The 23686-nt window shown below is 36.3% G+C and overlaps 1 protein-coding gene and 1 pseudogene across 6 annotated transcripts in view; one reads left to right on the forward strand and one right to left on the reverse strand.

Moving 5' to 3' along the window:
* LRBA (LPS responsive beige-like anchor protein) overlaps positions 1-23686 on the forward strand; it is a gene marked incomplete at its 5' end in the record, with an annotated part of 554145 nt that overhangs the window by 16430 nt on the left and 514029 nt on the right. The gene's annotated exons all lie outside the window — the stretch shown is intronic.
* Positions 9625-9877, reverse strand: LOC308519034 (small ribosomal subunit protein eS27-like; annotated as a pseudogene). Its single transcript has one exon. The product of its transcript is annotated as a small ribosomal subunit protein eS27-like (transcript).

A 23686-nucleotide genomic window follows, 5' to 3' on the forward strand; every position in this document is an offset into this window, starting at 1 on the left:
GGGCCTTCTCTTGGAAGTTCTGGGTCTGTCTGGCCCAGCTGCAATTTGTTAGGTAATTTTCAGGTTGCAAAGGGCCAGGGCATTCATATGCAAAAGCCTCTGCCGCAGACTGGGTGGGGCGGGGTCTCAGGGAATCAAAGGGCGGAGCAATCAGCTATGGTGGATTCTCAGCCCTGCCCTAAGGGGCCGCGTGTCTCAGTGTCCCGATAATTGCTGCAAGCACCTCTGAGGGAAAGCCGCTCTCAAGTTCAGAGTTCTGCCTGCTGCCAGACAGTCCAGTTTCTCCCTGTATGAGTCCTGGGTCCCCAGAGACTTCCCGGAACTGGAGTTCAGAGCAGTCGGGAGCTTGTGACTCCCTCCCGATTCAAAAAGACAGCCGCGTCCTCAGGTGCCAGCCCCTTTCCGCGCGCGGGAGCCTCCGTACCTCTGCACTTTACTTCAGCGGCTCCTCTGGCTCTCAGTGTGCTTTTCTCTTTCCTTCTAGTTGTAGAATTTCCACTCAGCCAGCTTTCCTGTAGTTCTGGATGGTGTCCGTTTTGTCTTTTCGTTGTATTTTTGAAGTTGTTGTGGGAGGCAGCAATTTCCCGGTGTTTACCTCTGCCGCCATCTTAGTTTCTCAATAGTTATAATATTTTTATGGCATTCAGAAATACAATCATATTCATAATACAGTATTACAAGCATTGCTATGTTAAAAAAAAAACCCACTCACCTGTGCTGATAGGCTGATATGCAGTTTCTCCAGTTTTGAGAGAAAGGCATTCTATACAGTAATGTAATTCTTTGAAAGCAAAGTTATAAAATAGTAAGATAACTAAATTTTAAATTTTTGAATATCACTCACTGTATGCCTGTGTAAGGATAGTTTATCCACTTCCATGCAGGTCTTGCACATGATGTTCTACATGATGAATACTTAGGAGATGATGATGATGATGGAGATTACACAAAAATGTCTTATGTAGTTCTTGCCATACAGTTACTAGATTTTCACACCAAGCCATTCACACACATCCACAACATATAAGTTTATTAACTGTGCACTATGATGATTATTTACTGTTCATTAAGTGGAAGTGGATCATCATAACGGTCTTCATCATCTTCATGTTGAAGAGGAGGAGGAGGGGGAAAAGTAGGGGTTGATATTGCCATTTCAGGGGAGCAGAGGTGGAAGAAGTGGAGGAGGTGGAAGGGGGTGAAGGAGAGACAGGCACATTTGGTGTGATTTTATGAAAATACATTGTAACTTCTGTCTTTTTTGCTTTTTCATTTCTCTGAAAATGTATCTATGTGGTACCAGTCCTTCTCACGTTAGTTGCTTTAGTTTCAGTGCCCATATCACAGAAGGGTCTACGTCATAAAAGAAGTCAAAAGCAGTCTTGAATAATCAGAACGCTTTTGCCAGGTTACCTAATGTTATTTTGTTTTCTGGCACTACTTCTATTATGTCGTCTTGTTTGAGCCTGGCAATGGTTCTAAAACACTCATCTCCATCAAGTTGACTTCTGTTAATTCCTCTGGTGTGGTATCTGTAGGCTACTGATTTTATCCCAAGATCCATATCTTGAAACCCTCATTCCCTACCTTTGTTGTGATATCCACAATCTCTTTTATGATTTCCTTGATTAGTTCTGTTGTAACCTGTGAAGTCATACACAGCATCTGGACATAGTTTTCTCCAGCATAGCTTTCAAGGCTTTTTCTGTAGCAATGATGGCATTTTCAGTGGTCTAATCCTTCCAACTTTCATGTATTCTTTCTCTTTGGGTTCTTTTCTGTAGTGTTGACTATCCTTTCCATAGAGTAGTGTGTGTGATGAGCCTTTTGACCTCCTAATCTAGAGGCTGAATTACAGATGTGTTTGGGGGCAAGTAGATCACTTCGACACTTTCGATGTTGAACTTATGAGGTTCTGGGTGGCCATCTGCATTGTCCAATGTTAAAAAACTTTAAAAGGAAGTCCCTTACTGTCAAAGTACTTCCGACTTCAGGGACAAAGCAACAGTGGAACCAATCCGGAAAAATGGCTCTCCTTTGTCCACACCTTGTAAAACCAAAAGATTGTGAATGGCACCACATACTAGTATTATCTGTGTTTATGTACATAAGTTTTGATATATTTTAACTTTTAATAATAGACTTATGTATATTTCATGGTAGGAAATAATAAAATAGATCAGTAACTACATACATTGTATGTATTTTTGACATACCTAACTTTTAAAAAAAATATTTCTAGGCTACGTGGTTTGTGACTTTTTTAAAATTGTTACAAATCTCCAAAATTTTCCAGTATATTTATTGAAAAAATCTGCATGTAAGTGGACCCACCCAGTTTAAAACCATATTGTGCAAGGGTCAGTTGTATAATCAAATACTGTGTTCATAAATTACTTTGATTAGCTCTTTTTCTTCCTTCTGTAGATATGATTGTGATGTTAATTTGAACTGCAGTTGAATTCTTAGTTTTCATTCTAGTTTCTTCCCCTTGCCATCTTTCTTGATTTAATTAAAAAATTTACTGAGCATGTGGAACATCTTTTCTCTCACTGTTATAGGTAATCAGCTTCATTATTTTCTGATTTTCCTTTCATTTGTTTATTTTTGTTAAGCAAAGCAGGTACATGTATGTTTTCTAATTTCTATTTCTTACACAAAAGGTAGCATGTGCTTTTTCCCTCATCTTTTTTTTATTATGGTAAAATACATAAAAAAAAATTTGCCTTAACTATTTTTTTAAAAAATATATTTTATTGATTTTCTACAGAGAGGAAGGGAGAGGAATAGAGAGTTAGAAACATCGATGAGCGAGACATCGATCAGCTGCCTCCTGCACACTCCCCCCTGGGTATGTGCCCGCAACCAAGGTACATGCCATTGACTAGAATCGAACCCGGGACCCTTGAGTCCGCAGGCCGATGCTCTATCCACTGAGCCAAACCGGTCAGGGCGCCTTAACTATTTTTTATGTTTTTATTGATTTAAGAGAGGAAGGAAGAGGGAGAGAGAGAGAGAAATATCAAAGATGAGAATCATTGATTGGATGCCTCCTTCACATCCCCTACTGGTGATCGAGCCTGCAAACCCTGGCATGTGCTCTGACCTGGAATTGAACCATGACCTCTTGGTTTGTGGGTGACACTCAACCACTGAGCCACACTGGCTGGTCTGCCTTAACTATTTTTAAGTGTTCAGTTCAGTGGTATTAAGTACAGTTATATTCTATAACCATCACCACCATTCGTCTCTAGAACTCTTCCTTTGAACTGAAACTATACCCATTGAAGAATAACTCCATATTTCCTCCAGTCTCTGGCAACCATCATTCTACTTTCTGTCTCTGTGATTTTTGAATACTCTAGGTATCTTGCATAAGTGGAATCATACAGTATATGCCTTTTTGTGATTGGCTTATTTCACTTAGCATAATGTCCTCAACATCATTCATGTTGTCATATATTGCAGGATTTCCTTTTTATTTTTTTAATATATTTTTATTGATTTTTTACAGAGAGGAAGGGAGAGAGATAGTTAGAAACATCGATGAGAGAGAAACATCGATCAGCTGCCTCCTGCATACCTCCTACTGGGGATGTGCCCACAACCAAGGTACATGCCCTTGACCGGAATCGAACCTGGGACCTTTCAGTCCACAGGCTGACGCTCTATCCATTGAGCCAAACCGGTTAGGGCAGGATTTCCTTTTTAAAGTAGAGTAATTTTCATGGTATTGTATATACTATATTTTGCTTATCCATTCATTTATTAATACGACTCTTGGGTTATTTCTACATTATACTAGGTGTAGTGGTTAATAATATGGATTTTTTTCAATGGATGGAGTTATACATATGTTGACATATATGCGATTTGATATGTATTCTATTTTGTTGTATTGACAGCAAGCTTTCAAAACTTCATATGTCAAAATTTCTGAAGATATTTTCATAGATACTTTTATGCTTAAAAGTGTCGAATTTCGTGCCAAAAAAAAACATTTGTGGGAAGTTTTAATTCATTATTTTGAAGAAACATGTTGCTGAATACTTCAGGAAGCTTATGGTGAACATGCTCCATCTCAAGATACTTGTGAAAACTGGTTTAAATGCTTTAAAAGTGATGATTTTGATGTGAAAGACAACGTCCAGGTCAATCAAAAAAGTTTGAAGACCAGCAATTACAAGCATTGTTGGATGAAGGTGCGTGTCAAACTCAAAAACAACTTCTAGAAAGATTAAACGTTGCTCAGCAAACAATTTCCTATTGTTTACAAGCAATGGGAAAGATTTTAAAGGAAGGAAAATGGGTGCCACATCAACTGAATGAAAGACAAATGGAAAACTAAAAGTCATTAGTAAAATGTTGCGTCAATGGCACGAAAGAAAGTCTTTATTGCATCAAATTGTGACTGGCGATGAAAAGTGGATTTATTTTGAGAATCCCAAATGCACAAAATCATGGGTTGATTCAGGTCAACCATCAACATTGACTGCAAGGCCAAATCGCTTCAGAAAGAAGACAATGCTCTGTGTTTGGTGGGATCAGGAAGGTGTGGTGTATTATGAACTTCTTAAACCAGGTGAAACCGTTAATACTGATCGCTACCGACAACAAATAATCAATTTGAACCACGCTTTGATCGTGAAACGACCAGAATATGCCAGAAGACACAGCAAAGTAATTTTGCTTCATGATAATGCACCATCACACACTTCAAAACCAGTTAAAGACACGTTAAAACAGTGGTTCTCAACCTTCTGGCCCTTTAAATAAAGTTCCTCATGTTGTGACCCAACCATAAAATTATTTTCGTTGCTACTTCATAACTGTAATGTTGCTACTGTTATGAATCGTAATGTAAATATCTGAGATGCAGGATGGTCTTAGGCGACCCCTGTGAAAGGGTCGTTCGACTGCCAAAGGGGTTGCGACCCACAGGTTGAGAACCGCTGCGTTAAAAGCACTTGCCTGGGAAGTATTAACCCACCCGCTGTTTTCACCAGACCTTGCTCCTTCAGATTACCACTTGTTCCGATCGATAGCACACGCACTTTCCGAGCAGCACTTCAAAACATACAAAGAAGTGGAAAATTGGATCTCTGAATGGTTTGCCTCAAAACCAGAAAAATTCTATTGGAACGGTATCCACAAATTACCTAAAGATGGGGGAAATGTGTAGCTAGTGATGGAAATTACTTTGAATAAAGCACTTTTGATGTTTCTCTTGAAATTATTGTGTTTTCTTTGATTACAAAATCAGCATTATTAATCGGTACACCTAGTAGCTATTGTGACTAATGCTGGTATGAACATGGGAGTACAGATACCTCTTCGATACCTTGTTTTCAATTCTTTTGGGTATATATCCAGAAGTGGAATTACTGGTGAATCCAGTTTTAATTTTTTAAATTTATCTTTATTGTTGAAACTATTTCGGGTGCCCTCCTTTGTTCCCCATTAACCCCCTCAGCCCCCCAAGCTGCTCCTCACAGGACTTCACCACACTATTATCTGTATCCACGGGCTATGCATATATCTATAATAATAAAAGTGTAATATACAAATTGACGGAACGGCCGAACAGTGAATGAACATCCAGATGGCCTTCTGGACGACCTTCCGGACGAAGCCGGGGTTGCGAGGGCCAAGGCAGCTGGGCAGCGAAGGCCTACTCTTGCTATAATTTCGTGCATAGGGCCTCTAGTATATATATAAGTTCCCAGTTAATCTCTCCCAACCACCCCCTGCCTTCTCTCTAAGGTTCGATAGTCTGTTTCATGCTTCTATGTCTCTAGGTCTATTTTGTTTTTCAGTTTATTTTGTTCATTAGATTTCACATATGAGTAAAATCATGTGATACTTGTCTTTCTCTGACTGGCTTATTTTGCTTAGCATACTATTTCCAGGTCCCTCCATGCTGTTTGAAAGGGTAAGAGCTCCTTTTTTACAGCTGCATAGTATTCCATGGTGTAAATGTAGCATAGCTCTAGTTTTAATTTTTTGAGGAGCTGCTGTATTGGTTTCCATAGTTGGCTCTGCTGTTTTCCATTCTATCCAACACTGCACAAGCATTCCAATTTCTCCACATTCTCACCAATACTTTTTATTTCTGTTTATTATTGTTTGTTTTGTTTTGGTACTAGTCATCCTATTAGGTGTGAGGTGATACATCATTATGATTTTGGCTTGCATTTCCCTAATGATTAGTTATGTTGAGCACCTTTCATGTGCTTGTTGGCCATTTATATAGTCTTTGGAGAAATGTTTATTCATGTCCATTGCCCATTTTTGAATTGGGTTGTTTGTTGTTGAGTTTTAGGAGATCGCTATAGATTCTAGCTATTAATCCCTTATTAAATATATGATTCTCAAATATTTTGTCCCATTCTGTGGGTTTCTCTGTTTAATAGTGTATTTTACTCCGTGATAGTGTCTTTTAATGCTTAAAATTTTCATGAAATCTAGTTTGTCGATTTTTTTCTTTTGTTGGCTGTGCTTTTGGTGTCATATTTAAAAAATCATTGCCAAATGCAGTCTTGTGAAACTTTTGCCCTGTGCTTTCTTCTAAGAGTTTTACAGTTTCAGGTCTGACATTTAGATCTTTGATCCATTTTGAGTTAATTTTTGTATATGGTGTAAGGTAAGGGTCTATAGTCATTGTTTCTTTTGCATGTGGATATCCAGTTTTCCGAGCACCATTTGTTGATAAACCTGTACTTTTCCCTTTGAATGGTCTTGGCACCCAGAGGATGCTCTTTGGAACTTTACTATTTTCATTAATAGTTTCTCATGGCAATCTTCCTCATTATTTTTTACAGCTGTATAGCTGTGTGTGTGTGTGTGTGTGTATAGGTGCCATTGAATATTTAACCAATCCCATATATTTGGACTTTTAGGTAGTTTGCAAAATTTCCAAAAAAAAAGCTGTAATAAATTATGTCATTCATTTTTTTTTTTTTTTTGTGGTTGGAAGTGTATCTCCAGGTTATATTTCTAAAAGTAGAATAGCTGGGTAGAAGTGTAAATGTTAGATATTAGGAAATATTAACTTTAATGTGGGTTGAACCATTTTGCATTCCCACTAGCATTATATGAGAGTGCTTGTTTACTCACAGTGGATAGTGTCAAGCTTTTGATGTTTTTGCTAGTCTGATGGGTGAGAAATGGTATTTTATCATAGTTTTTATTCATACCCATTAACAGTTACTTCTTGTTTCTCCTTTCCTGCCGTCTCTGGCAACCACTCATCTACTTTGTCGCTATTATTGACTCATATTTAACATTTGAACTTTGTTGTCTAATTTTCTTTCATTAGCATATGTGAAATAATTAACTGAGAGTGCTTGACACTCGTTTAATGATAGAATACGTAATAGTATGGAGGGTCCAGAATAAAAAAAAACCTGAAAACAGCACTGCAGAACACTAATGATATGACTAATGAATGAATCTGTCATTAAGGGAAAGTTATATTCAGGAATATGTTTTATTAACGAGAGAGAGAGAGAGAGAGAGAGAGAGAGAGAGAGAGAGGAAGAGGAAGAGAGAGAGAGAAACATTGATTAGTTCCCTCCTGTACACATCCCTACTGGAGTGCGAATCTACAACCTGGGTATGAGAGAGAGAGAGACAGAGAGAGAGAGAGAGAGAGAGAGAGAGAGAGAGAGACAGAGAGACAGACAGACATTGATTAGTTCCCTGCTGTACATATCCCCACTGGAGCTCAAATCTACAGCCTAGGTATGTGCCATGACCAGAATTGAATCGGCAACCTTTTGGTGCATAAGACTATGGCCCAATGAACTGAACCACACTGGCCAGAACTATATTTAGTGATCTTTTTAAAGAACCAGGGAATTCTGCATTTCTTATTAGAAAGTATATGGGAAAAATACTGAAAATAAGAAAGGGCAAATAAAAGTAGGAAGAGTACTTTTTTCTATCTCTAAAATGAAAAAAAGTAGATACTAATGTCTACTTTTCAGAGTTGTTAACATTACATGAAATCCTGTCAGTAAGAGATACACTGTTGCCGAAACGGGTTTGGCTCAGTGGATAGAGCGTCGGCCTGCAGACTGAAGGGTCCCAGGTTCGATTCCGGTCAAGGGCATGTACCAGGGTTGCGGGCACATCCCCAGTAGGAGATGTGCAGAAGACAGCTAATGGATGTTTCTCTCTCATCGATCTTTCTAACTCTCTATCTCTCTCCCTTCCTCTCTGTAAAAAATCAATAAAATATATTAAAAGAAAAAGTGATACACTGTTATTCAGAAAAAGTTTATATAAATGCTATCCTACTTTTACATAAACATATATACAATTTAGCCTTATCCTTGATTTTGAAAAAGATATCCAAGCCATCTGTATAATTTCCCCTTGGAAGACTAAGGTTTGGTAAAGCTTGGACTGTAACTTCAAACTTGGTAATAATAATTTTGTAATAAAATATGGTAGCAGCCATAGTCTCCAAAGTGGGATGCTTAAGATGGTTCATTAAAGTACATGAAGAAAGTATTAGAATTTATATTTATTTTCTTAGTAAGAAAAAATTTAGCTTTGCAGTGGTGGCCCTCATTCTCTCAGATGGTCTAGTTAGAGTTATAGTTTTGTGGCATCCTGAGGAAGAAAGACTAAAGGGGTTGATAACAGAAACCTCACCTAGGTGTCTCCTTTCCGATTATTGTGAAGTGCTTACTTGTGCCTGGGTTAGTTGATTTAAAGATAATATTATTTTAAAAAATAAACTTTTGACAATATTTTGTGATGAGATAAGTGATTATAAAAAAATCTAGTAATACCCAAAGGTCACTATTTATATAGTGATAGATTAAATTTAAAGATGAATTAGATAGTTTTTCTACTATAGAAAGATCTGAATTTATCTTTTCTAAGTAACAGTATTTTTATAAATGTAAACACAATCTGTCCTTTGATGTTTAAAGGTAGCATTTTAGCTATTAGTGATAAAGTAACTTTAAATGAAATTTGTCCTGTGAAAATGAATGGTTGTAAACATTTACATTATTTTCTGACTTTGTTGCTGAAAAGCATGTGTCACTTATAAAATTTTTTATACTTTGAAAAACATTAGAAAAATACCGGAACAGAATTTTCTAATCCATTTTTAAAACAGAGATATCGTGAATTTTGAACCTATATTTATAAACAACACTTTAATATCCTTGTAAGAAAAATGGACAGTTATAACTGAACTTCAGCAAACTATTGAATCCTACCTTACATTTGGATTTACATATATTTGTGTATTTCTCTTTCTACTCTGTTTTGACATTAAAACGGACTTTAGACTAGAACTTCTAATTGCTGTATGTTATCTCTTTACCTCACTTAATTTCCTTTTCTTATTTTTATGACATATATGTTAGATTAGTATTCAGTAGTCCATATATACCTTGTGAATATGTCTATGATCTGAGTACTTAAGTTTTTTTCCCCATAATCAAAACTTTATTGAAAAATTGACATCAAAATAGGAGATCACTGTTGGATACTTACAAATTAAATGTAATTACATTATCCTGATAGATCAACTAGAATTACTAAACTGATAAGGCTTTTGTGATATACCAGTAACCCAAATTCAGGAAGCTGTGTGGGTCATTAGTGTTGCTTTCTTCTAAATGAACACCCTTCTGTGAATCTGGCCTTTCCTTCTGTCCGCTGGCACAACACTTGAACAATCTATGCAAAGAACCACTGTCTGAGCATAGCTGAAAACGGTGGTGATCTTGTAGCAATCTGGACATTTTACATCCATAAAATAAGAATTTGGACTTTGAGCTAGCTGTTTTTTTTAATGTTTTTTCTTCTCCTCTTCTAAGGATGGATGTAGTAAATCTCTAGCCAAAGGCATGTTGATCCTCTCGCTGGCCCAGCCCATCCTGATCTCCAAGGTGACATCCAGGGGAGCAGCATGAGATCCGATAGACTAAGTACTTAAGTTTTTAACTGATAGGATTGTGTAGTCCAAATTACTGTCTGCTATTGCAGGGGAGAAATTGGAAGTCTACATCACCTAATCTAGTGCTTTTGCAGTCGAGTGAAGTTTGAGCTCATAATGATGCCATACTCAAAGTAATTTATGTGTTTAACCAAATTTGTCAAGTTCACTGAAATATTTTTCTGCCTCAGTCTCTTTCTGCTCTCCTCTTCTAGGCTTCCAGTAATATGTATGTTAGGCTTTTTGTTATTGTCCCATATGTCCCTGAGACTAGTCCTTTTTTTTTTCTTCTTCATTTTACTTCTCTCTGTTCTTCAAGGTTAAGATAATTATATTGATTTATTTTGTTATTTACTGATTATTTCCTCTGTCATCTCCATTGTAATAATGAGTCTGTCCAGGCTTGATATATTTTTCACTTTTATGATTTTTCTGCTGAAAACCTGTATCTCCCATTCATTTCACATGTCTTCACCTTCTGAAGCTTAGTTATGATAGCTGCTTTACATCTTTGATAATTCCAGTCTCTGAGTCATCTAGGTGTTGGCATTTGTTTATTGTTATTTTTCTTGAAATTCATCACATTTCTGGCTCTTGTATGTCACGTAATTTTGGATTATATCCTAGAGTTTGTGAATGTTATGTTGGTAGACCCTGAGGCCTGTTATATTCCTTGGGGAAAGTTGATTTTTTTGTTTTAGCAGGTGATCAACTTGTAGGAGGTGATTAAGCAGTGTCTGTAAGGCTCTTGTTTTCATGCTAATTGTGGAGGTTGAAAGTTCATGAGGCAAGCATTCAGGAAGAGAAGATGGATGTAAAGTGGAGGAGAGTAAGAATAAGCTGGAGTCTACAAGTACAAGTTGGGCACACAAGGACAGACTGTAACCCATGTCAGGTCTTGCTGGTTGCCTCTGACCTTGATGCTATGTCTCCTGCAGAAGTTGGGTTCCTTTGTCATGAAACTTAATACACACATCTGGCCCAGAAGTGTAAGAAGATGAAAGAAAATTTAGGGGAAGGTGGGGCGGTGGTAGATCCAGCCATTATGTCACACCATTGAGAGGAGCCATCAGTTAGGTGAAAATGTGTGTGAGCTACAAAATGGCTGCTACCGCACTTTCTCCCTTTATATTTCCCACAAAAGTTTTTCATGTGGATTACCCTAACAAGGTATGTACAGGAAGGGGATTCTGGGAAATAGAATTCAGCCTACCCAAGTTGACACATTACAGTTCCACCACTGTTAGATATTTGAGTTGTTTGTTGCTGTTGGTTACAAATAATGCTGTAATTTAAGTAGTGAGTATAAAGCGCTTTAAATGATTAGGCTTATTCAAATATATTTTTTTGATCATTTGCTACATTCAGATAGATGCAAAGAACACAAAATTGATTAAAGAATGGTTTGTCTTTAGTTTCTTCAAGTTGGTTGGTACTCAAGACACTTAACATTTATGCCATTGCTATACTATAAGTAATGAAGTATATGTTGTTGGTTCTGTGAGTTGTTTTGTAGTGCTTTGCATCTATCTCATTGTTAATTTTGCCCATGGAACATGAATGTTATCCCTTATCAATGAGTGCATCTTATATTTGATCCTGCGCATAGTAGTTACTTGATTAATGATTGATAGATTTCATTTGCGATGATTTTTATATTCTGCTTGTCTAAACTTCATTGCTGATGCGTAAAAGCACTTCTGGTTAATTTTTAATATAGAGCTATTGAAGATTGAAGCTGTCAGATTTCTAGGTGGGCAGGATAAGTATAGTTAGTGCTCTTACTTTGGCTAATGAAGTTTTAAATTCTCTTTTGGAGGATTGTATGAAATAATGTATAAGTTTAAATTTCATTATTTAAGTAAAGCAAGCACAATGCTTTCTAAACATATTTTTATTGATTTCAAGAGAGGAACAGAGAGAGAGAGAGCGAGAGAGAAACATCCATGATGAGAGTCATTGATTGGCTGCCTCCTGCATGCCCTACACTGGGGATTGAGCCCGTAACCCGGGCATGTGCCTTGACCACGAATTGAATCATGCGTGACATCCTGGTTCATTGGTTGACACTCAACACTGAGCCAGGCTAGGGAAGCACAATCCTTTTTATTTAACTTAAAAACTGATAGAAAATGTAAGGTCTTTAATTGATTTCATTATCAACTTTTAGTATTTATACGTCTTAATTAATATAATGTGTAACCATATCTAACTCAGTATATGTTTTCCCTTCTTTTAATTTGTAAATATGTCATGTTGTATCTTTAAAAGATAGACTTAAAAAAATCAAACCACAGTGCCTTTATCATTCTTAAAAACAATTCATAGTAATTTCTATATTTTATTGAATAATCAATGTTCAAAATTCTCTCATTGTCTATTAATTTTTTGTTTAGTTTTAGGCATAGTTGGGTTATTTGAATCATGAATCAAATAATGTGTAGGCAGTTCATTTGGTGTATGTGTCTCTTAAATCTTTTTCAGTGTCTAGGTTCCTTTCTCCTCCCTTTTTTCTTGCCATCTACTTTTTTTTCTATAGGATTGAGTCATTTAAAAAAAATATTTATTGATTTCAGATTGGAAGGGACAGGGAGAGAGAGATAGAAACATTAATGATGAGAGAGAATCATTGATTGGCTACCTCCTACACACCCCCTACTGGGGATTGAGCCTGAAACCTAGGAATGTGCCCTTGACTGAAATCGAACCCGGGACCCTTCAGTCCGCAGGCTGATGCTCTATCCACTGAGCCAAACTAGCCAGGGCTGAGTCATTTTTTTTTCTGTAGGATTTTTTCACTCTCTGGATTTGTTTTTATAAATTGATCAAAGCTTGATTAGATTATGACCAATTTTTTTTTTTCTTGTGTGAATTCCTTTTAGGCAGGCTATGTACTTACTACTGCATCCCAAAAGAAAGCACATAAATCTAGTGTGTTTCTCTCTGTGATCTTAGGACCTGGGTGTGAGATTACTAATCCAGTGGGCTTAGGTATTATTAGCTTGATTTGGGTATTTTCAAGCTTCCTTGAAACTTTTACCCTTTAACAAATGGTGTTAGCAGTCATTAATAATCATTACTTAAATCCATTTTATCAGGAGTTCCAAACAGTGATGTTTTAAATTTCTCATTTTCTGCATTCATTAATTGGCATTTTCTAATATGAACAACTTTTTTTGGTGTGTGAAACTTTATTTTTTTAGAACTTCATAAAATCAAGAATTTGAAAAGACAGGGTAAATGCTTGATACTTCATCCTTGTTTTCCATTTTTCATAATAATGAGTTGGTTTCTTAAAGGGAATTGTGTAATAGCTTACTTGGCAAAAATTAACACAAATTTTCATTAGACATCGTTTTACTTAGGTTTCACCACAAAGTTATATTAGAGGTTTTATCTCTACATTACAAAATGTATTGATTTTATACAATTTGCTTCTTTTGAAATATTAATGTAGAACAAAAAGATTAGTTGATACATTTTTTAAAATTACAGTTTTTGTCCTCTAAGTTTGCCATTCCTTCTAACACTATAAGAAGATACTTGATCAAACTATTAACTTACAGAAAGTGAGTCTATGTAATCTGAACCCAGAGAGAATGTGACACTGAAGCATTTCAGAGGGTATATTGCCATTGGATGAAATTTCAGGTAGGAAATAACTGCATTGTTTGGTATCAGGTAGTCAAGTTAGTATAAGCCACCTGATTGCTTTTAGAAAATGAACTTTTATTTTACACAAGGAGGCAGAGAAACTAGCAAAGACTTGCTTTAGTCTTAAAGTACTTGTTTTTCTTGGAATGGGAAATGCCTTTTAGTTTTAAATGCACAACTTTAGAACAAATGTGAAACTTTTTTTTTCATTTCTTATGGCTTTTATTTTTAATAGAAAATCTGTTAGTTACTACAAGAAAGGGTCAATTTATGTGTTACTTTAAGAATTGCCAACCCTTTCTAACTACTGGTTTATCTTGTTAAATACTGATGTATTTTATTTTTCTCCTCAGTTTGAGACTTTGCCTCTATTTAACCCTTCTACAGTGTTTATTTTATACTTGCCATTGACAATGTTTTAGCTCTTACCTTGATACTTGTTGAAGTTATTTGAATACTGACTTAAATGTTATGTTTATTTAAACCTTTTTTTATTTTTTTTTAAACTTTTTTTTTAAAAATATATTTTATTGATTTTTTTTTTTTTTTATAGAGAGGAAGGAAGAGAGATAGAGAGTTAGAAACATCAATGAGAGAGAAACATCTATCAGCTGCCTCCTGCACATCCCCCACTGGGGAAGTGCCTGCAACCCTGGTACATGCCCTTGACCGGAATCGAACCTGGGACCCTTCAGTCCACAGGCCAACACTCTATCCATTGAGCCAAACCGGTTTCGGCTATTTAAACCTTTTGCTAGCTTTTTGATATACATGTCTAAAATTTGAAATTGTAAAACCAGGTTTTATAATCAATCCTTTACTAAATAATCTGGCTTTTAAAAGCTGTTGCAGAGGTTGGTTCTATATATTATTACATCAAATGCCCATGAGATGGTGCTCATTTGTTTCACTTTTGTAATACTGATGTTTTGTAAGCTGCTTGTAAGAAAATATAGAAATATATTATGCTGTAAACTTCCAATTATTTTCTCAGTAATTAAAATGGTTAGGAGGCACATTATGCCAACATGATGAAAATCAAAAATCAGTCTGTTATTCATCTTAGTCTATTACATTTATATATTTCTTCCCTAATCTGAATGTTGGCTAACATAGTCATTGATTTGCCAAAAGTCTTCAAATGAACAATACCTGAAATGGATCTCAATTTTGACTTTCTTAACATAAACTTCAGATTGCATCTTTGTTTTTTATAATGTGTAAATTGTTTTCCCTTTCCTCGTTGGGCCAAGCCAGTAACACTTATAAAATAGAAGATGAAATTTAGAGCTCCTAATTTTTCACTTGCTGTAGCTATTTGCTAAATAAATTTCAGTATATTTTATTAGAAAGAGAATGGTGTGTTGTTATCTAGGTACTTTGTAAACTGAAAGCATTCTGTTCTCTGAATTTTATTTTGTTGGATATAAATTTTAGTAAAATGAGGAATCAAGTGTATTTCTGGATTGTTATCCTTTTGCCAACTATTCCTTTTGCAATCATTGGACTTTTATATCAAGTGTGTCTTCTATTGAGTTGAGAAAAGTGGATATAGCCTGGAAGAGGTAGAAAGAATTGTTCAGAGATAACATCATGAAAAAGGCCTGACTTACTAGTATATCAGGGCCCTGCGATAGAAACAGTCACTATTCTGATTGCCTAACCTGGGTCTCTGTGAATCTGGGCACCATGATTGACATTTTCTACGAGGACTATATGACGTAAGGAAATAGTTTTCCAATCGAACCAGAGGAAGGGAATATGAAAACAGTGCTTCCCAAAGAAAGGTAGTAACTATAACTATTACATCACTTTTTAAAAAAAATTTTGGTTAATCCTCACTGATGATATTTTTCCATTGATTTTTAGGGAGAGTGGAAAAAAGAGGGAAAGACAGAGAGAAACATCAATGTGAGAGAAACACATCGATGGTTGCCTCCTGTATGAACCCTGATCAGAGCCTGGCTGGGAAGAGCCTGCAGCCAAGGTACATGCCTTTGACCAAAATCGAACTCAGGACCCTTTGTCTGTAGGCCGACGCTCTATCCACCGAGCCAAACTGGCTGGGCTATTGCATCACTTTTAAGGGTTGCTACAAGGGTGATATAAACCCTAACCTGTTTGGCTCAGAATTTAAAGTGTTGGCCCACAGACTGAAGGGTCTTGGGTTCAATTCCGAAAGTCAAGGGCACTTACCTTGGTTGCAGGCTCCACCCCAAGCCTTGGTCTGGGCATGTGTGGGAGGCAACCACCAATCGATATGTCTCTCTCACATCCATGTTTCTCTCTCTCTGTCTCTTCCTCTCCAAAAAATCAATGGAAAAATATCCTCCAGTGAGGATTAACCAAAAAAAAAAAAAAGAAGAAAAATAAGCGAACGAACTTATGCTACTGTAGAGCTATATAACAGTTTTGGTGTGTGTGTGAGTGTGAGTGTGTGTGTGCGCGCTGAGAGACAGAATCTTGCATGTCATCAGAATCAGATAGACTTACTTCATTTTGACTCCTAACTCTGTCACTTCTTATTTGTGATTTTTGGGCAAGGTATATAATCTTTCTTATCTAGTTTTTGAATTTGTAAAATGAGACTAATAATACCAACCTCATAGGATTGTTAGAGTCTTTGAAAATAATGCCTCATATGTATTTCCTTCTGCAGTTTTCCTTCTCAGAAGTTTACAGTGTGATAGAGACAAGAGTTATCCTATTTAATAAAGAGCTAATATGTAAATTAGACTGAACAGCAGAACAACCATCCAGATGACATTATGGACGAAGCCGGGGCTGCGAGGGTCAAGCCCCTTGCATGAATTTCATGCATCGGGCCTCTAGTGTAAAGATAACAATGCAAGGTAGTAAGTGTGAAATGTGTATGCCTTGCAATAGGCAAAGTTTTAATCAGAGTGGAGAAGCATTTCTTCCTTTTTTGTCTTACGTGGAAATGTCTGTTTGTAGAGAAGAGAGTTGAGCTAAACTTTGAAGTTTAGGAAGGGAGAGCAAAGACAAGGAGGTAGAATTTTAAAGCCTCTTGATAAAATTGTCTGGATCAGTAAGATTGTATGGGAACAAGATGAGAGGGGAGGCTTTTGGAGATTTTGTGCGGTAGGCAAGTGATTGGAAATTTATTCTGTAGGTAAGGCATAGCCATGATGATTTTTGTAGTGGGTTTATACATGGTTAAAATGCTCTTGGGAAGCTTGATATGGTGGTAATGACATAACTAACTGGAATTATTGTTCAGTGAAAAAATTGTATGTATTTAGTATATTACTGATTTTAACTTCTGTTCATCCAAATCAAATTTTACTTACTAAAAATCATTATGTAGTTGATATTTTAGTTTTACTAGGTGAATAGTGGATCTCAAATAACTAATAGGAGCTTGGTGAAGGCTTATGTTTCTGTGTTGTTTAGATTTCAAGGCCATGAGGCTGTCTCTGGCCTCAGCCAGGGATTTCTGATGGCAAGATACTGAGCGAGTCATTTAAATATTAATTCTTACCAAAGCTATCTTGTTTTAACCCTATTCTTTGTATCTCCATTTGTTCATGCAGATAGAAACACACAGTAATAGATTTTTTTGGGAAATACTGGTTCTTTGACTTTAATGTGCTCTTCTGGGAAAACCTGTTATGTTTGCTAAATACTCAGCTTCTAGCACTGTTTACTTTCCTGGTTTTATGTGTTAAACTATCTAGAAGAATCTTGACTTGCTGGTTAGCCAGTTTGAACAAATAAGACTGAAATCTATAATAATAAGAGCATAATATGGAAATTGACTGCACGGCCGAACAGCAGAACGACCGTCCAGACGTCCTTCTGGATGGCCTTCCAGATGAAGCCGGGGCTGCGAGGGCCTGCTCTTGCACGAATTTTGTGCATAGGGCCTCTAGTATCAACATAAGAACAAGGAAAGGCTTAGCACTTCTGAGAATGAGCTACAAAAATACCACTTGGAGCCGAAACCGGTTTGGCTCAGTGGATAGAGCGTCGGCCTGCGGACTGAAAGGTCCCAGGTTCGATTCCGGTCAAGGGCATGTACCTGGGTTGCGGGCACATCCCCAGTAGGAGATGTGCAGGAGGCAGCTGATCGATGTTTCTCTCTCATCGATGTTTCTAACTCTCTATCTCTCTCCCTTCCTCTCTGTAAAAAATCAATAAAATATATTTTTTAAAAAAAATACCACTTGGATATTTTACTTTTTATGCCTTCATTTTGTAAGAGCTGATTCATTAAATTCTCTTTCCCTACACATTTTCTACGACAGCCTCCACATTGCTTTTCCCTTTCTTTGGGGGCAAAACACTCTACATAATACTTAGATGAAACAGAAAATGAAGATGGGTCATGTGTTAAAGACCATATTTATTGATACATGTTAGTTGGCTGTAATATCTGATCCAGTGTTACTGATGGTATCTTTTCAGAATTTTCTGGTTATCAAATATGTGACTTTTTTGTCTTTGTTTAATATTTTTATAGGTAATACATTAGCAATTTGAAAATAAAAATGAATATAATTATATATCTTCCACCTCTGCCTTATTCCTGTCAGGAATTAAGAATCATGTCTAATTTGAATGCAATAATATCTGAGTATCCAATACACTTTTTAATCATTTTGCTTTGCTGTTGGCACATACGGTCGTATAGATTCTTTATGTAGGTGTTTATTTACAAGGATTTTACATATTGAAAAAACATTTTAAATTACTTTTGTTTCTACTTTATTTTGGTTAGAGCACTATGTATTTTCTTATTTTTTTTGGGGGGGGGGTGTGTTAATCCTCACTGGAGGATATGTTTTTCATTGATTTTTTTTTTTTTTTTAGAGAGAGTAGAAGGAAGGAAGATAGGGAATGGGGATGGAGGGAGGGAGAAACGTCAATGTGCCTGGAAGGAACCGTGCATCAAACCTGCAACCCAAGTACATGACTTTGATCAGGAATTGAACCCGTGACCCTTGGTATGTGGGCCAATGCTCTAACCATTGAGTTCACTGGTTAGGGCTTTTTTTTTTTTTTCTTTTTAAATTGAATTTATTGGGGTGACATTGGTTAATAAAATTATACAGGTTTCAGACCTGGTTGGTGTGGCTCAGTTGAGCGTAGTCCATCTTCCAAAAGGCCCCAGGTTTGATTTTCGGTCAGGACATATGCCTGGGTTGCGGGCTGGATCCTCAGTAGAGGTTGTGCAGGAGGAGCCAGTCAATGTTTATCATATCCATGTTTCTCTCTCTCTCTCTCTCTCTCTCTCTCTCTCTCTCTCTCTCTCTCTGTCGCTCTCTCTCTCTCTCTTTCTTTCTCTTTCTCTCTCTCTTTCCCCCTTCCTCTCTCTCTAAAATCAGTATATATTTAAAAATATATATATATCAGGTATATAATTCTGTAATATATCATTACTATGTAGCTTTTTGTTGTTTCTTGATCAGTCTTATTATCTATTGCATTTTATCAAATCTAAGATTTATCAGTTGTACCTTTGCCATTATTTTATTCAGCATTAAGAAAAAGACCTGCCCTGACCGGTTTGGCTCAGTAGATGGAGCATTGGCCTGCGGACTGGAGGGTCTCGAGTTCGATTCCGGCCAAGGGCATGTGCCTTGGTTGCGGGCACGTCCCCAGTGGGGGATGTGCAGGGGGCAGCTGATCGATGTTTCTCTCTCATCAATGTTTCTGACTCTCTGTCCCTCTCCTTTCCTCTCTGTGAAAAATCAATAAAATATATTTTAAAAAAAGAAAAAAGAAAAAAAAAGAGAAAAAGACCTGCCAATTTCAGTTTATGATGCCATTGATTGTAAGACACATTCTGGTTTTGAGGTTTTTTTTTGTGTTTTTTTTTTTTAAGAATTGATGAAATTCAGTATATGAATTTTATTTAGGTAGCATAGGAATATAACAAAGTATTTTTTGCTTTTACTATTTTATTTTTTGAAATTTATAGTTATTGTTCAAACTATTACGTAATATGTTTCCTCCTCCCCCCTAGACCCCATCCTCCCCGCACCAGCCACCCTCCACCCCCAGGCCTACAGCACTATTGTATGTATCCATGGGTTATGCATATGTGCGTATAGGTTCTTTGGCTAATGTTTTCCTGTCTCCCCCTCCTTCCTTCCCTCTGAGATTTGGAGACATGGAAGCATGCAACAGACCAGACTGACAAAGTATTTTTTTTTTTTTAAATAAAAACAAGGCATTAGGTGTAATACATTATGTTGTTGATAGAGAAGTATGAATGCAACTGAAAAACTTTATTAAAAAATGGCTGCATTATATACAGTTGTACAGATGTGTCCCAGTTCAGCTAATTCCCTGTTTTGAAATTAGTGTGGACTTCTTTGTTTTTGAGAGATAGAACTTACATCAAAGTAGCTGAAGTATAAGGTTGATTGGGCTGTAGGACCAGAATAGATAATTGAATGAAACTGTGAGAACCAGGATACTCTGGAACCAGGTGCTGAAAGTAGGAAGTTGATGCCACTAGAATATCTTTCTCCATTTGCGATGTAGATTGGTTTCTCTCACATATCAGGGACGATGTCTGCTATAAGCTACCAGTTTACATACCAGTTCAGCTTTTGACCCAGAAGGCCAAAAGCCTTTCTTTTTTACCTCTCAATTAAAATAACAATCTTTGTAATGATATTTATTGGTCTGATTTAGGTTACATTTTCACCCCTGAGTTAATCACTGTGACCACTATGTGCCAGGCTTGAGTTAAGTGTCCTTTCTATGGCTTGGGTGTGAGGTACTGTGACTTTATTGCTGGAAGAATGCTAGGAATGGAATGGGGCATTAAAGAAAGGAGTGTACAGACAAAAGCAGATGTTTGTTACAGTGGACATTTAGATTGTTTCCTGTTTATTCCTGTTGTTAACACAATTTCTTTTTCATATCTGATAAATCTCTCTACATATAAAAATTGATATGGTATTAAAGACTATTGGTATGAAATTATAAAGATCTAAAAGTCCATAAAAGTTAGTATATAGATATTTCTTTGATGTAGTCTAATTTTTGCTATTCCTCAGAATAGGATTTGCAGAGTCTTCATATTATAAATTGTGAAATTTAACAATGCATTTTAAAATAGCTCAGAACATGAGGAAATGATAACATAATAGAGCTAAGCTGTTAAAGTGAAAGGGTTCTTAAAGTGTATGTGATTTAATGAACAGTTATATGTAAACATACTCAAATTCAAATACTAGAATAATTGATTCGATTATGGGATGCAGGACATTTTGCTATCTCATATCATAGGATGTTTTGATTCTGAGTAATGTAAGTTCAGTGGACTTCTGACTGGTTGACACACAGTGATAGATTTCTGATTTTTAAAATATGTCATTGCTGTAAATCATTGGTTTGCTAGATTGAACTAGCAAGCTATTAAAGAACATGGCAATATTTACTGTAGATAAATGCAAATTTAAAAAGGTTCTGTGTATGAAGGTTTAAATGATTTATTAGCCTTCAGTGCACACATGAATCTGAAGTTATGTAATGGATTTAGAAAATTTCATTTCCTGTTTGAAGGTTCAAATTTGCATATTCTGTAATGCAAGGGTTTGATCTGAGTCAATATAGTTAAACTCCATTTGATATAAACTTATGCTTAATCATTTTTTTGTATATTATATGGCAAACCTATTTTTAGGTGCAGAGCAAGTGATTAAATATACTTTTTTTTTTTTTTTTGGCTTGGGTGGGGAAGAAGGCAGAATTAAAGAAACTCCGACTTGTATGTCTTTAGATGAAGTTGTGCTCAGGAGGTTTTCCTTGCCCTTTAATTTGGCTTTTATTTCCTGCCAATGAGAAATTCACCTAGGTTAATAAAGTTTTCTATTAGTGGAGCAATTAATTCTATGAACAAAGTGACAACTCACATCAGTTACTTGTATTTTTAAAGTAAACTTTTTATTTTGAGATATTTGTAGATTTATATGCAGTTGTAAGAAATAATACAGAAATCCCTTGCACCCTTTTCTCAGTTTCCCTCAGTAGGAAAATCTTATAAACTATAGCACAGAATTGATATTAGTACAACCAAGATACAGAAAATTTTCATTCACATAAGGATCCATGCTGTTGACCTTTTATATTCAAATCTATTTTCCTCCTCCTGCACCTCCCCTTAACCCTGGGGACCTCCAGTCTGTTCTCCAGTTCTGTAATTTTGTCACTTCAAGAACTTTATATAAATGGAATCATGTGCGATATGACTTTTTGTTTTATTTTGGAACATTTCTCTGGAGATGCGTCTAGATTGTTGTGTATACTAATAGTTCCTTTTTATTGTTGAGTAATATTCCATGGTATGAATAAAGCAGTTAATTTAACCATTTACCTGTTGAAGGACATCTGAGTTGTTTTCATTTTTTTTTTTTTTTTTTGGCGATGATGAATAATGCTGTTATAAACCATTTTGTACAGGTTTTTGTGTGAACATGTTTTCATTTCTATGGGAGAAATACCAGGAATGCATTTAGTAGATGGTATAGTAGTTGCATATTTAGTCTTTTTAAAACACTGCCAAATGGGGTGGGGACATGTGCTGCGGGGCGGGAGCGGGCGGGGAGAGGTCAGTGGGGGGAAAAGGAGACATATGTAAAACTTTAAACAATAAAGAATAAAGAAACAAAACAAAAACCCAACACTGCAAAACTGTTTTCCAGAGTGACTGTGTCATCTTTCATTCCCATTAGCAAAGTATGAATGTTTCAATTTCTCTGCTTCCTTGCCAGTGTTTGGTATTGTCACTTTTTTTTTTTTTTTTTTTTTTTTTAGCTATTCTGATAGATGTGTAATATCTCAGTGTGGTTTTAATTTGCATTTCTCTAATGGCTAATGATGTTGAATATCTTTTCATGTGCTTATTTGTCATCTCTATATCCTCTTAAGTGATATGTCTGTTCTTGTCTTTTGACCATTGGATTTTTTTTTGTTTGTTCTATAATTAGATTATTTGTTTCCTTGCTCTTGAATTTTGAGATTTATTATATTTTCTTTTGTCAGATATGTGGTTTGCAAATACATTCTTGTAGTCAGCAGCTTATTACTTTATCCTCTTTAACAGGTCTTTTGGAGAGCAAATTTTAAAATTTTGATAATGTCTAGTTTATCAGTTTTTTTCCGTTTATTGGTCTTGCTTTTAATGTTAAGTCTAAGAACCCTCTTTACCTAATCCTAAATCCTGAAGATTTTCTCTTGTATGTTTTCTAAAATGTTTTATGTTTTACATTTAAATCTGTGATCTGTACTGAGTTAATTTTTGTGTAAAGTATGGTACTTAGGTAAAGGTTCATTTGTTCATCTTTGGCAGCAATTTTCAACCTTTTTATTTCATGGCACACTTAAACTAATGACTAAAATTCTGTGGCACATCAAAATATATATTTTTCCTGTCTGAAAAAAGTTATGATTTTGATTGATTTATACAAAAAAAGTAATTGCATACCTGTTTTGTTCCAGAATGACTTTTAAAAGAATCAGGTGCCTATACTTATGTATAAGGATTTTTGGTACCAAATATTAACCAATTAGACACAACCTTATTATGTGGTTTGACCAATAAGATGCAACTTTATTATCTGACCTATATATTTATGGTTCAAGACAGGGCATTCACAGGATGGGGTGAACAGTGTTAGCCAGGTTGATGGAGACTCAAATATGTCACCTACTTGCTGGCTGTGTGGAGGGCTCAGCAAAGGAACAATGACCTCTGTAAGCACCTCTGTCGGGAGTACATTGCTCCTCCAACTGTTGCCTGATGCCAGACAAGTTAGTTCCTCTCTGTATGTCCCTGGTGCCTTTTGAGCTGCTGCCCCAGCACTGGAACTCAGAGGGAGTGAGTTGGAGTAAGTCTGTGTGCAGGCCCTTTAAGAGGAACTGCCTGGGACTTCAGTAGCCTTGTCTCCCTCAGCCTTAATCCCCCTGGCTTTTACAGCCAGAGTTATGGGGACTATTTTTCCTGGCACTAGAACCCTAGGCTGAGGGGCCTGGTTTAGAGCTGGGACCTATCACTTCCCTGGGGTGACCTCACAGCCGAGATATCCCTCC

Source organism: Myotis nattereri (genome assembly GCF_964212035.1).
Source record: "Myotis nattereri genome assembly, chromosome: 5".
NCBI classification, from domain to species: domain Eukaryota; kingdom Metazoa; phylum Chordata; class Mammalia; order Chiroptera; family Vespertilionidae; genus Myotis; species Myotis nattereri.